The sequence below is a fragment of the Podarcis liolepis genome (assembly GCF_965112155.1).
Source record: "Podarcis liolepis genome assembly, chromosome: 1".
In the NCBI taxonomy this organism is placed as follows: Eukaryota; Metazoa; Chordata; class Lepidosauria; order Squamata; family Lacertidae; genus Podarcis; species Podarcis liolepis.
Window position 1 is genome coordinate 14,687,072 of NC_139554.1, and position 12,775 is coordinate 14,699,846.

Consider the following 12,775-nt stretch of genomic DNA (forward strand, 5'->3'; position numbering starts at 1 on the left):
GGCTTTAAAGGTCAGCACCAACACTTTGAATTGTGCTCAGAAACGTACTGGGAGCAAATGTAGGTCTTTCAAGACCAGTGTTATATGGTCCTGAAGTCCAAGGAGGGGAATGTCCTTTTAATCTACAATCTCTCATTAGATTGCGGAAGAGGCTAAAGCTCGGCGCTAGAGCACATATTTTGTAAGCATAAGATTACGGATCCAGTCCCTGCCAGGTCTCAAGCAGCAGATTTTTTGCCAGGCAGCTTCCACACATAGGGCACTTTCTCTGAAATCAACATCTTTTGCATTTTCCAGAGAACCAAGAAGATTGCAGAGAGTCCGGATGACATCGCTGCCAAACGGCTACATATCAATCTTTTCTGTTGTGCTCCTGTCTTTTTAAAGAACTGGTTTGCAGCGTATTTTTCCTGCACCACCCTTTCCAAGTGCTATTGAAGTTCCACCTATATTTCCTGCTTGTAGCTCCTTCTTTGCATGCTCTGCAATGTGACCTCTTTCCTCATTACTTTTAAGAGCCAAAATCTTACTCCTCCTGCCTTACTCTCTTTAACTTCCTGATCCTTTGAATTGCATCAGCTTTCTCTTTATTTCCAGGCACAGTTCAAAGCACTTGTTATTACCTAAAAATCTTGAATTGGCCTGAGCCCAGGACCATCTTTCCCTCTCTTGAAACTGTCCACCCTCTACAATCTTGTTCCATGTCCCTTTGCCTTCTGAGGCTCAACTGGCCAGGACGCATTTGCCATAGGAACATAGGAAATTTCCTTTACACCGAGTCAGACTATTGGATTGAGTACTGGCAGCTGCTGACTTCACAGTAGCAGTAATCCCTGCATTTCCACCTCCATCATTCAGCCCGGACGCTGAAGTCCTGCTCCGAGGGCCTTCTGGCAGTTCCCTCATTGCGAGAAGTGAAATTACAGGGAGCCAGTCAGAGGGCCTTCTCAGTAGTGGCACCCGCCCTGTGGAACGCCCTCCCATTAGATGTCAAGGAACTAAACAACTATATGTCTTATTATAGTTTTATATTTGTTGGAAGCTGCCCAGAGTGGCTGGGACAACCCAGTCAGAAGGGCAGGGTATAAATAATAAATTCTTTTTATTTATATGCTCTCTGGCTTTCTATTGCATTACATCATTTGCTGTACAAAATATACCAACCAATGTGGGATTCCTGGGGCTTCTTTTTCTACAGAGAGTAACTATCTTTAAGGAACCTGCTGTGGGGAGGCATCTCACCTGTCTATCTCTCTTTTCTCATCCTTGCTCCTTAAATCCATCACGGTTTCAGTGACTGCAGTAATTAACGGGTGACTGTATTCTGTGGTGTGCTTTTCCATGTGTCTTAAATCTTCCATTATTCTGTCTGACATTAATAGTGTTCTCCAGTTGATGCCTTTAAGATTCCGGTGATATTTATTGTCATCTGATAACGTGGTTGACAGGAGGCATTATTTTCCCTTGAAATTGCTCAGTGGAATCTGTTGCTAAGTGCTGGTCTACACATTGTGCAGAATTTGGTGGCAAACTGGTGGAGTTTTGGACTGTACTACTTCATGTAGAATTCATCATGCGAAAGCCTGAGAGCTGGACCATAAAGAAGGTTGATGGCCGAAGAATTGATGCTTTTGAATTATGGTGCTGGAGGAGACTCTTGAGAGTCCCATGGACTGCAAGAAGAACAAACCTCTCCATTCTGAAGGAAATCAGCCCTGAGTGCTCACTGGAAGGACAGATCGTGAAGCTAAGGCTCCAATACTTTGGCCACCTCATGTGAAGAGAAGACTCCCTGGAAAAGACCCTGATGTTGGGAAAGATGGAAGACACAAGGAGAAGGGGACGACAGACAACAAGATGGTTGGACAGTGTTCTCAAAGCTACCTGCATGAGTTTGACCAAACTGAGGGAGGCAGTGGAAGACAGGAGTGCCTGGCATGCTCTGGTCCATGGGGTCACGAAGAGTCGGACACAACTAAACAACTAAACAACAACTTCAGACAGTAGGCAGGTAGGGTCCGACTTTTTTAAAAAACCAACAACGCTCCCCTACATAAAAAGAACACATTTCAGCTGGACATTCTTGCCATGCAAGCTAAATCCCCTCTTCTGTGCAAGTATTAATGGTACAGCATCCTGCCCTATTTGCATCTAGTCACCCCAGACACTGCTACCAGTTGAGCTGCCACCAAAAACACAGTTGTTCTTGTTATATTTAGAGTCCACTTTTCCTCCAAGGAGCTCAAGTTGGTGTAAACAATTCTCCCTCTCCCCATTTTATCCACACCGCAACTCTATGAGGTAGGCTTGGCTGAGAGATGGTGAGGCCCAAGGTCAAATAATAATAATAATAGCCCACGCATCTGGCTGGGTTTCCCCAGCCCCTCTGGGCAGCTTCCTGCACATATAAAAACTAAGTAAAATGACAGTGAGCTTCATGGCCGAGTGGGCATTTGAACCCTGGACTCCCAAGTCCTAGTCCAGCCCTCTAACCACCACACCACACTGGCTGTGGTGACAACACCTCTTTGTCCATGGAATGTCCATGGAATGCAGGGGGTGATCTTGGTAATGCCATCCTGTTTTCTCCTTAGGGTTAGAGACAATATGCCTCTAGATGCTAGTTGGTTGGAATTACAGGTGGGCCTTCAGGTGTCTTCTAAAAGTCAGATCGTTGTTCAGTTGCTTGACATCTAACGGGAGGGTGTTCCACAGAGCAGACACAATGACCGAGCTGGCCCTCTGCCTGGCTTCCTGTTATTTTACTTCTTGCAGTGAGGAAACTGCCAGAAGGCCCTCGGACCTGGACTTCAGTGTCCGGGCTGAACGATGGAGGTGGAAATTCAGGAATTACTGGTACTGTCAAGACAGCAGTTGCCAGTACAGTGGTACCTCGGGGTAAGACCTTAATTCGTTCTGGAGGTCTGTTCTTAACCTGAAACTGTTCTTAACCTGAGGTACCACTTTAGCTAATGGGGCCTCCCGCTGCTGCTGCGCTGCTGCTGTGCTATTTCTGTTCTCATCCTGAAGCAAAGTTCTTAACCCGAGGTACTATTTCTGGGTTAGCGGAGTCTGTAACCTGAAGCGTCTGTAACCTGAAGCGTCTGTAACCTGAGGTACCACTGTACTCAGCCAAATGGTCCAATTGTCTGATTCGGTGTAAAGCAATTTCCTATGTTCCTATGTTAATTGCGTCCTGGCCAGTTGAGCCTCAGAAGGCAAAGGGATATGGATTGTAGAGGGTGGACAGTTTCACGAGAGGGAAAGATGGTCCATAGGCTTTCTGCATGCATCTGATTGGCCTGGCTGCTGGCCTAGATGGGCTATTGGCCATTGGGGCTGTTCTGCTGACATCCTCATAGGCGCCGACTCCATGGGGCTTGAGGGGGCCCGAGCCCCCTCAAAAATTCGTTTGGGGGGCTCTGCCCCCCCAATAATCTCCGGCGCCCCTCCAGCAGAGCGCCACCGCCGCCCCTCCCCCAGCCCAAAATGCACAGGGTCGGGCTGCATGCCTCCTGCCCTCCCTCCCGAGCAAAAGCTCCACCCAATTTCTGCTCCGGAGCTGATTAATACAGTGTTTCCCAACCTTTTTTGGGCAAAGGCACACTTGTTTCATGAAAAAAATATCGAGGCACACCACCATTACAGCCCCGTGACGTCAGCGCGCAGCGTCACGCCGGGAGGGACATGAATTGCTAGCAAATTACATAATCACCTCCTTGAGGGCTGGCTCATCTTCTCCGAAGGCAGAACCCCATTAATTAACAGCACAGACTCACACCATAGCCAAGACGAGGGGGGGAAACCTCAGTCATGCACAGTCATGCACATGTGGGGGCTAAATGAGGATGAAGACCGGGCAGAGAGCAGGGTTCAAATCACCCCACCTGGCCAGGACAATCCCTGGGTGCTCCCTTGGGCCACTCGCCTGACCCACCTCGCAGGGCTGTTGTTGCGAGGATAACACGGGGAGAACCACGCGCGCCCCCGGGAGCTCCTTGGAGGAGAAAGCGGGCGATGAATGCAATGCACGAAATATATGAGAGGCGACCAGGTTTTGCAGGTGAGGGGCCCCCGTCAGCCTCCGCTTCCAACACCCGGCGCAACGACGCCGAAGTTTCCCCCCGGGCTCGGCTCGGGGAGCAGCGCTGCTCCCCCCCGGCTCCCCTTCGCCCTCCCGGCTCTCTCTGCCGCCCACTGGGGACCCCCCTCACCTGCCAAGTCCGGAGCGCCGGTGGAAGCTGCATGCATGCATGCAGGGCGCCGCGTTGCCATTGCATTGCACTGCACTCCATGCAACGCCTGCACGCATGCATTGCCTTGCACGCCCGCCAAGGGGTCTCCCCGCGGTCCAATGCGTCCCCTCCGGCGCGGATGCAGCATTGCAAAAATAAAAAACCCCGACGCAGCCCTACCTGGGGGGCAGCCTCCGCCGCTCCGCCTCCGCGGGGATCCCCGGGCTCCATCCTGCCGCCCGATCTCCGCGGGGGCGCAGGCAGGCTGCGCGGGGTCTGCGCGGAAGAGCCCCTGCCCGCCCGGCCGCCGCCGCTGCGCTCATTCCATGGCCGGGAGAAGAGCGCTTCAAACAAAACGCCCGGCCCGCAAGGCCACGCTGGGAAACGTAGTTTGCGCACCCCGCGCGGGCGCGGAGCCCAAGGGCGAGGGGACTACGGATCCCGGCAGCCCCCGCGCCGGGGACGGAGGGGGAGAGGCCGGGTGCAGGGTTGGAGGGACGGGTGGGCGAGCGAGTGAGTGAGTGGCAGCCGCCAAGCCTTGGCCGAGAGCCAGGAAGGGCCTCCCCGGAGGAGGAGGAGGAGGAGGGAGGCGCAGAGCGGGAGGGAGGGAGGGAACCCCAGGGCTCATCTAGTGACGGCGCCCCAATCGAAAATTTGACTTAAAAAAAAAAATCTTTCGAATTTTTTAATTTTTCCCGCGGCACACCAGGCAACATCTCGCGGCACACTAGTGTGCCGCGGAACAGTGGTTGGGAAACACTGGATTAATAGGCACAGCACGCTCTCCCCTATTCGCTCACAAGGAGGCGGCGCCACTTTATTTGCATATTCATGAGCTTATTTATTATTCATGAGCTTTCCCGGGCCCCCCCAATATTTTTTATAAGTCCGCGTCCCTGGACATCCTCAATGGGACCCACGCCTTCTGTTCTTGTTTCAGTCATCCGAATTGCAGTGCTTGGCACCTGCTAATGTAAGGTGATTTCATTGATTTATTATGATCAACAGACCAAAAACATCTAGTAGAGTTACTTCTTCACATAGGGCAGAGATAAACTATGGAACTTGCTGCTGCAGGAGGCAGTGATGACCGCCACCTAGATAGCTTCAAAAGAGGGTTAGACTACTACTACTACTTCTACTACTACTCAGTGGCGTAGCGTGGGGGGTGCAGGGGGGGCCAGCCGCACCGGGCGCAACATCTGGGGGTTAGGGTTAGGGGGTGCAAATCCACTGGTTAGGGGGCGCAAATCCACGGGTTAGGGGGCGCAAATTACTTGCCTTGCCCCGCATGCTGACAACCCACACTATGCCACTGCTACTACTAATAATAAATTTTATTTATACCCCATCCTCCCCGGCCAGAGCTGGACTCAGGGCAGCTAACACCAATAAAATCACAGTAAAAGCATAATAGGGGAAAAAGAGAGGGGGGGAAAACCAATTTAAAATACAGGTTAAAAAGCAATTTAAAATGCAGCCTCAATTTAAAATAGCCAATAAATCAAGACCATAACAGGAGGGAAACATAAGGGTCAGACCAAGTCCAAACCAAAGGCCAGGCGGAACAGCTCTGTCTTGCACGCCCTACGGAAAGATATCAAGTCCCGCAGGGCCCTAGTCTTTTGTGAAAGAGCGTTCCACCACGTCGGGGCCAGTGCTGAAAAGACCCTGGCCCCAGTTGGAACCAATCTAACCTCCTTGAGGCTCGGGACCTCCAAAGTGTTGTTATTTGTGGACCTTAAGGTCCTCCGCAGGGCATACCAGGAGAGGCGGTCCCGTAGGTACGTGAGTCCTAGGCTGCATAGGGCTTTAAAGGTCAAAACCAGCACCTGAAACCTGACCCTGTGTTCCACCGGGAGCAGTGCAGTTGGTAAATCATGGAGGAGAGGGCTATCAGTGGCTACTGGCCTTGGTGACTATGCGCTGTCTCCATGTTTAGAGCAGCGATGCTTCTGAATTGCTGGAAACCACAGGAGGGGAGTATGCCCTTGTGCTTGTATTCTGCTTGCTTGTATTCCCACAGGCAACTGTTTGGCCACTGTGAGAACTAGCTGGACTAGCTGGGCCGTTGGCCTGATCCAGTAGCCTCTTATGTTCTCATTTCCCTTTGGCAACTGCTCTGAGGGCTCCCCTTCCCCCACCTCTGTTCTTCCAATCGTCAGATCTTCGTTCTGAGCCACTTTAATTCCCCCCACCTCTCTCTCACTCCCAGCTGTGTCCTTGAGCTCTCTTGAGACGGCAGTCCTAATGCCACTTACATTAACAATAATTTATCTCCAGGCTTCTCTCCATGGGATTTCTCTCCACTGAACTCTGAAGACTGACACCAAGGCATGAAACTCTCATTTCCAGAGGAGGCAGTCATCCAACTTTGGGAAGTCTGTTGTTGTTGTTGTTTAGTTGTTTAGTCGTGTCTGACTCTTTGTGACCCCATGGACCAGAGCATGCCAGGCACTCCTGTCTTCCACTGCCTCCCGCAGTTTGGTCAAACTCATGCTGGTAGCTTCGAGAACACTCTCCAACCATCTCGTCCTCTGTCGTCCCCTTCTCCTTGTGCCCTCCATCTTTCCCAACATCAGGGTCTTTTCCAGGGAGTCTTCTCTTCTCATGAGGTGGCCAAAGTATTGGAGCCTCAGCTTCAGGATCTGTCCTTCCAGTGAGCACTCAGGGCTGATTTCCTTAAGAATGGATAGGTTTGATCTTCTTGCAGTCCATGGGACTCTCAAAAGTCTCCTCCAGCACCATAATTCAAAAGCATCAATTCTTCGGCGATCAGCCTTCTTTATGGTCCAGCTCTCACTTCCATACATCACTACTGGGAAAACCATAGCTTTAACTATACGGACCTTTGCTGGCAAGGTGATCTCTCTGCTTTTTAAGATGCTGTCTAGGTTTGTCATTGCTTTTCTCCCAAGAAGCAGGCCTCTAGGCTCCACCAAATGCAGAAAAATGGACACTAGATCTCCTTCAACTAGCGGGGAAAATTCATAATCTATGTTAAACAGGCAAGCTTCCAAGAGATTTGGAGCGCATTTTGGGTAGTCTTTGCTGAATGATACCCTGAGCAGGAGGCACAACACAGGGACTGAAACATCTCCAACATAATGTTTGTTAATCTGGGGCCCAGCACAGCATCAGAATTAATTTTCCCTAACCCTTATTTAAGCAAGCGAACTTGAGGACATCGGATACGATGCCAAATGGCTGAACATCAGAAATGAAAACACCCTAATGAAAAAGGGAACGGGGCGCAGATTGAGAGAGGGCGGAAACTAAGGTGCTATACTCTTCATTATAATAATGAGAAAACTCTAAGAAGCTGTTTGGCAGTGGGGCAGTGACAGGGGCTGGAGCGAGGTGTAGGTCAGTGATAAAAAACAACAACACAGCATCAATGAAGTTAACTCTTTATTCAAAGAAACCAAAACAGCACAGGCTAGTGATCCCAGCAACTCTTCCTGGTAGGTCTTGCCCCAGTGAGGCAATTGCAAGGGTCGAATGTCCCACAGTCCCCTCCTCTGCAGGGTTTCTCTCTCTCCAAGCAATCAGAGACTGTGTCTGTGCACAACCAATCTCTCCTCTGCCCTCTTCATTTCTCTGCATGTTCTAGGAGATCACAGTGGGTAGGAGAGCAGGTTGCAGCAGGAGGGGAAGACTCCCTGGCCTCTTCAGAAGCTCTGTGTCTCCCGGCTCCCTCCTCTCCAGCCTCTGAATCAGGACTGCTCTCTTCTTCTTCCTCAGCTTCTTCCTGCTCACCAAACCCTGTTGCTTCTTCAGCTTCTGACATCTCCTCCTCCTTGTCTGCTCCTTCTGACCACTCATTGTCCTCCTACCACCAGTTCCCTGGTTCTGAGCCTTCTTTGCTTGGGGGTTCCCTTGGGGGTTCCCCAGCTGGCTCCTCCCACCACTCTTCTGCATTCAGCCAATCCCATAGCAGACAGACTCCCACAAGAGGTGGTTGGAGGTTTATAAGCAGAGGTTGGGTGGCCATCTGTCATGGATGATTTAGTTGAAATACCTACATTGCAGTACAAAACTGGGTCAAACATATGTTGGAAATGTAAAGAAAAAGAAGGGACTTTTTATCATATGTGGTGGAAATGTAGAGAAGTTTTAAAAAAGGGAAATGATATACAATGAATTGAAAAAATGTTTAAAATGACATTTGTAAAAAAAAAAACCCCAGAAGCATTTCTGCTAGGGATTGTAGGACAAGACCTGCCAAGAAAAACAAAGAACTTATTTATGCAGGCTACAACAGCGGCAAGAGTCTTGAAAGCACAAGGAGGGAAGAACAAGGAAATCCCAACGAAAGAACAGTGGCAAGAAAAATTGATGAGTTATGCAGAGTTGGCTAAATTGACATACAAACTGCGGGACAAGGACAACTGTGACTTTAAGGAAGAATGAGAGCTTTTTACAAATTATCTAAAAAGACAACTGGACTCCTTGGCAGGTTTTGAATAGACATACACAAATTTATTGGTTGATAACATGGTAGATAGATAATGTAAGTATATGTATAATTTTGTAACATGCAGAAAGTAATATGTGCAGAGAAATCAGAGAGAGGAGCTGAGGTAAGTCTCGGGGGGGAGGGTTTGATGGGGGTGGGAAATGAATATGATATGTTTTGATATTTTGTTATGTGGAAATTGCTAATAAAAACATTTTTTAAAAAAAGAAATACCTACATTGCAGGGGGGTTGGACTAGATGACCCCCAGGACCCTCCCAACTCTAAAATCCTACAATTCAATAGGTAAGAAGAAGAAAACAGCAACAGGTTTGTAGTCATTCTTGTTTTTTACATCGCTCTTCGAGGATATTCCTTTAAAAGCACCACCCGTGAATAGGACTGGGGGGAAATGACAGTCTTATGCTTCCTCAGAGACAATGAAGAAAGAACCGAGATGGGGTTTAAAAGGATTAGACAAAAACAGCATTTGCATCGTATTAGTCAGTTTAGAAAAGACAATGGTTATTGATCCTTCACCCTCAAGGGAATAGATGTCTCTTGCCAGCTGGAGCCAGGAAGCCAAGCCCAGCTCCCAGAGACATAGCGTAACGCAATTACACATGGCTTCCTCCAGAGCATCTGCTGGTTAGATGATACCCTGGCGGTTAGATGGGCCACTGATCCACTAAAAAAAGTGACAATTACACAGGTCTCAGGTTGCAGCTGAGGATGCCATCTGTAGCTGGTTTTATATTCAGATAAACTCGGGTCAGCTGCGGCTAATGGGAGCGAGCAGGTTGAAGCTGAGCAAAAACGTGCGCCATTCATTTATTTCTTATGTTTCCTTCTTAGCATCACCTAGTTTCTGGGCCTGAACCAATCCACCAGGATATGCCAGCTGTCAGAATCACTTCCTGCCAAAAAGAGGGATGAGGCAAAACAGATTGCAGCGAGGCAAAGGCAGCAGGGAGTAGGGGGAGGAGATTGTGCAGGTCTCAGGTGGTGGAGGTATCTTACAGTTGTGAGGTGGGAGAGGGCACTTGCCTGTGGCTTCTTCTCATCCTGGCTTGAGAAACGCTTAGATGGAGGAACCACATGGCTGAGATCAACAGCAAGTTGCTTTTTAGCCAAAGATTGCTCAGCAGGGATGCCAAGCAACATACGGAGCTGGAACTATGCCCCTGGCTCTGCCATCGGGATTGTAAACGTAGATCTGGACTTGTTGTCTTCCTCTGCCTGCATCCCAGCTTCTATAGCTAAACATTATTACAGGAACCTCAAGCCTAAGGATCAATTATGGCCCTCAGAGCCTAGGACTTGCCGATCAGAAGGTCAGCGGTTCGAATCCCCATGACGGGGTGAGCTCCCGTTGCTAGGTCCCTGCTCCTGCCAACCTAGCAGTTCGAAAGCACGTCAAAGTGCAAGTAGATAAATAGGTACCGCTCTGGCGGGAAGGTAAACGGCGTTTCTGTGCGCTGCTCTGGTTCGCCAGAAGCAGCTTAGTCATGCTGGCCACATGACCTGGAAGCTGTACGCCGGCTCCCTCGGCCAATAAAGCAAGATGAGCGCCGCAACCCCAGATTCGGCCATGACTGGATCTAATGGTCAGGGGTCCCTTTACCTTTACCTAGGGACTGCAAGAAGATCAAACCGATCCATTCTTAAGGAAATCAGCCCTGAGTGCTCACTGGAAGGACAGATCCTGAAGCTGAAGCTCCAATACTTTGTCCACCTCATGGGAGAGAAGACTTCCCCAAGGAGAAGGGGACGACAGAGGACGAGATGGTTGGACGGTGTTCTCGAAGCTACCAGCATGAGTTTGACCAAACTGCGGGAGGCAGTGGAAGACAGAAGTGCCTAGCATGCTCTGGCCCATGGGGTCACGAAGAGTCGGACACGACTAAATGACTAAACAAAAACAAGGGTTCTCCATCTCACCCTATGGGCTTATCTCTGACCACACACCCCTCACCCTGATTCCTAAAGTGCCATGAGGTGTGAGCAGGCAGCCTGCATAAAGAGGGACAGGACTTTGCCCAAGGTTTAGTGGCTAGTTCGGTTGCTTTAGACTCTGAGAATCCAGTTCAAGTCTCAAGAGTCCCTGATACCAGCTCTTTCCACTGTTGCGGCAAAAATAATATCCTGCAGGAGCTGGTAGGCGACATAGCAAGTCAACGGAGCTGTTCCGCTTGATTCCAAATTAAGACATTGTTCTCTGTCATTCCAGTGTGATGATATGAACCGCAGACGCTAGCACTTTGATTTATGTTTATTGAGTGTGTGCCTCCAACTTAATTTCCTAAAGTTAAAATTTAATGAAGCAGAACAGCCAAATAATTTTTTTATGTCCTGAAACCTCATGCAGTCAGCACGTTCCCTTCTTCCTCCACCGCCAACACATATTTCGTGGCTTCTTTCATTAAGATCCATTTTTCATGCAAAGTAATAAATGGAAGAGACAAAGAGAAATCAATCCCATCAATCAATGCCTCGCTACCAGTGTCTTACTACAGTATATGTTCAGTTGTTTAGTGATCATCACGGTGATATCTAGCAATCTAGGGCTAGATCTACACACAGGAAAAACACACGCTATAAATAAGTCATGAATTAAATCATTATAACAAAAGAAGAAGAAAAAGCCCTATGTAAAATTACATAGAAAAGTGTTGTGCTCTACAGCGCCATCTGGTGTTGCATATTTATAACACATTTGAAATGCTGTTTTTTGACAAATGTAGCTGAGTAGGAGTATTTATTTACTCTGCTTCTGTATGACTGTTCATCTAACAGGACCATAAGGTGATAAATCCTTGCCTCCACTGAAATCACACACTGGAAGTCAGGTAATAGTGGGGTTGTCCATATTTTACAACACAAGATCCAGGGGCAAAAAGCAGATCATGTTTTTTTTTTTTCTTAAAGAAGGAAGTGTGTGCTGAAGGGAAGCAGCTGATCGGCAAGCGATCAGGGAGGGAGATAAGGGACGCTAGAGATAAAGGAGGCTGCCTGGGAGGGGGGAGGCAAAAGCCCATGGATCCTCATGATTTTTGCATTGGGTCACCCCAAATTCACCATCAGATCACATAGCATGTCCATGGCTACAGCCTACACCACAAAAACCATACATCCACTGTTTCGTTCAGAATATTTCTTTTCTTGCTTTCCTCCTCTAAAAACTAGGTGTGTCTTATGGAGCGAAAAATACGGTACTTTCGCCTTTCAGAATTTGCTGCCTGAGGCAGCTACCTCAGTCTGCTTCAAGGTAGGGCCAGCCCAGCCTGGAAGGTTGCTCAGAAAAGGTGGCCACTGGATTGGAAAACGCTCCCCATCACTGAACTAGACTTAGCAGCTCAACTGAAGCATTTCATGGCTGAGCACAGCCTTGAACCAAAGTCTTCACCTTTCGTTCCATTGCTCTGCCTCTTTGCTGTGTGAATAACAGCCCTGACCAGGGTCATTGCAAAGCAGGGAACGTCTGACCTTCCACATGGACTCCAATTCCCATCAAGCAGCATGGCAATTGATGGGAGCTGTAGTTCCTCATTCCTGCTGCAAAGAATACAGAGAATGGATGCAGACGTGACTGCGAGCCTCTCAACTGATTCTGCTGTTCCCATAACTACGCTATTTGTGCTGTCTGATGCTGTTAGCAAGAAGAGTCACGCTTGACTGTGGCTTCTCCACCCATGAGTAGGAGAAATTGCAACTTGGCAGAAAGACCGGAAATCCAGAATTTGTGGTGCAGAGTCCTTGCTCTAGAGAAAACTATTATTTCTTAATAGCATAGGCATGAGAGAATCTTAGCACTGCTATAGTGTGTGTGTGTGTGTGTGTGTTTGTAAAATGGCTGCCTTTAGTTACTTTAAGAACCTGGTTGCCATAGTAACCCTGGTGCCCCAGGATCCAGCTCCTAATTTGTAAGTGGGATGAGCCCCTGAGGCAAAGCCAAAGCAAGTGTGATGGTTGCCTACAGATCAGAGGATAATAGCAGAGAGTGGAGGTTGCTGTGCTTGTTCCACAGGAACGCTCGTCTCTGGGGACTCGCTTGGTGGAAGGATGGCAGTACCAATGTTTTC